Source organism: Grammomys surdaster, unplaced genomic scaffold (genome assembly GCF_004785775.1).
Source record: "Grammomys surdaster isolate TR1022 unplaced genomic scaffold, NIH_TR_1.0 958, whole genome shotgun sequence".
Taxonomy (NCBI): domain Eukaryota; kingdom Metazoa; phylum Chordata; class Mammalia; order Rodentia; family Muridae; genus Grammomys; species Grammomys surdaster.
Genome location: NW_021605377.1, coordinates 10,203,141 through 10,206,054, shown reverse-complemented (window position 1 = coordinate 10,206,054; position 2,914 = coordinate 10,203,141).

Genomic DNA, 2,914 nt, shown 5'->3' with positions numbered 1-2,914 from the left:
GTCCCCTTACTCTACATCTTCACCAGTATAAGCTGTTATTTGTTTTATTGATCTTGGTCGTTCTGACAGGGGGCCTCTGTCTGTAAAACTACCAGAGGCTTCTCAATGTCACACGTAAGATGAAATCTCAAAGCAGTTTTGATTTGCATTTCCCTGGTGACTAAGGATGTTGAACATTTTAAGTGTTTCTCAGCCATTTGAATTTCCTCTTTTGAAAATTCTGCGCCCCATTTTTAATTGGAGTACAGATTAAAAACTTTTATTTTCTAAACATGCATATTTTTAGTTCTTTCTGTATTTTAGATATTAGCCTTTTATCAGATATGTATTTGGTAGAAAAAAAAAAACTTTTCCCATTCAATAGGTTGCCACTTTGTCCAAATGATGGCGTCCTTTGCTGTGCAGAAGCTTTTCAGTTTTATGAGGTTCTACTTAGTAGTTGTTGTTCTAAGTACCTGGGATGTTGATGGTCTCTGAAGTGCCTCTTATCTGAACTCTCTTGGCTTACCTTGAATCTCCAAATCAAGTTTCAACGTAGAAACCTGAGACAGCCACTAAAGCATGTGAGACCATGCCTCTCCTCAGCACAAAACCCTTCAATGGATCTCACGTACCTGAGAGTAAAATCAAAATGCTTCCATTTCTGTGCTTTGCTTCCAACCATGAGATCTTATCCCTGCTTCCTCTCCCTAGCCTATGCCACTCGCCTCACTGGCCTGATTCTCCTTCTTTGCATTCCAGTTGAGATGCTATCCTGAGAGCTTTCGTCTACTGGTCCCGTAGAAGAACACACAATTATATGCCCATTTAAGTCATTAGGTCATCAGTGAAATCATCTCATTAGGCCTTCAATGGCCACCATAACGTTTTTTCAATCTCTTTTGTAACTCTTTCTACTTTCTATCTCACCATTATTTTTCGTCTTCCCACACAGCAGCATCTAACATATTAGACATTTTACTTTTATCTTCACTCTCTGCCTCTTCCGTTCTACAATGTCAGCCCCATGACAGCAGTGGCTTTTGTCCCCCATACCTAGAACAATCTCAAGCATCTAGTTAGCATCCAAATGTTTGTTTAATAAATGAAGTAACATTGGGATGAAAACCACGGGGCTTCCCATTCTTTATTTTGAGGGGTTTCATTAGCCACTGTTCTCTCGCATCCTAATCATCCACCGCAGTCATCTATATATTTGAATGGTGAATGGAGAAGATAAGAAAAAAATAACCCGAAGCTTAGTCTTTCTGTCTCCATACTTGCCATTCTTTCAAAATAAAAGTTTGAATCAGATGCTATTGGTCCATGACGGCTGATGTGCAACCAAAGTAGCATGCTGATCATTTGTCACACCTTGCTTTGCTTTTCCTGAAACTAGGGTTGAATGTGTAGCCCTAGATAACCAATTTTGTCCAGCAGTCCTCCTTTGATGCTCCTGACCAGTCCCTAAGGTCCTTCTGAGTCCCCAGCACCAGAGGGTCCCTAGCTGTAATACTACCAGAGACTTCTCAATGCCACACTTAAGAAGAAAGTCATGAAAACAATTGCATCTGCTGGTTATCTACAGAACTTTGCCCAAGGGAATGATATATGCTCACCGTCACCTCCTCGTTTAATGTGTGACAAATCATAGCATCTAGAAATGGCAGGAAACAAGAGGAAAGAAAAGAAAAGAAAAGAAAAGAAAAGAAAAGAAAAGAAAAGAAAAGAAAAGAAAAGAAAAGAAAAGAAAAGAAAAGAGCCCCTGTCTCACCAAGAGGGAGATGGAACATTGTACAGCTCTGCCCAGGATGCTCGGCTCTCTGAGGAGTAATTGGGCTTTGGCGCACTTCTTCCTGGCGCTACCTCAGCTCCTCTGCCAAAGGATTCTGAGAAAAGGCTTGTTGTTCCAGTCTCAGAACTGCACTTGAGGCCGACTCTTTGAACAGAGTGCATGTAGGGACAAATGGCAGGAATGGTTAGAAGTGATATTTGTATGCGCATTGTGTCTCCAAGACCCAGGCTGTGTCAGAGTTCTTTTACAGAAGTCTAATGGAAAAAAATGATATTAAGAAATGTAAAGTGGAAATTCTGGCTGTCAGAAAATATGATTTTTCACTTGCAGATCCTAAGAGGAAGCAACCAGAAAGGCTACAGGAATTTCTACAATGCCAGTTTCAGGTGGCAGAATTATTTTCAAATTGAGAATTAGTCCATAATTGGTACCAATCTGTGCCAACATATCAACCTAAAACATTAGTCCACCATGAAGAACTGCTACTGCCAGTCTGTGCAAATATAACGATGACTATAAATCTCAAAGATATGGGTGCACAAGGCCATGGATAGCTCTGCCTTTTAAATTCTTCTAACTCTTCTCGTCCTTTACTTCCAGATCCCTGGAGGATAAGGGGAGCCAAGAGGGCCTTTTCAGATTAGAATTGGCTAAAAATGTCTGACTGGAAGAATGGAACAGAAGAGCATAGTTATTTCTGGATACTATTGTATTTAGCTTATTTCTAAGACAACACTAATTAAAATAACAGTTCTGAATGGCCCCTCAGTAAATCTAATGGTTAAATGCCTATTTGAAACTATGCCACACAACCCCATTCTGTCTGAATCACAGCCATGCACTTACAGAGCTGCAAAGGGCACATTCCGTCTCATAGGCACCAAATAAACAACATTCACAGCACACTCAAACACACACACACAAAACATCAAATACACAATAAGAAACTACACACATATGCAGTATATTCATCTATCATATATTAATACATACAAATATATGTGTTATATACATAAAATACGTACCATACACCATGTACACAAAACATAGTATACACAGATAAATAGCGTTTACAAACACATGCCAAATAACACACATACATATACACACCACACATAAATTTGCTATACATACATATTC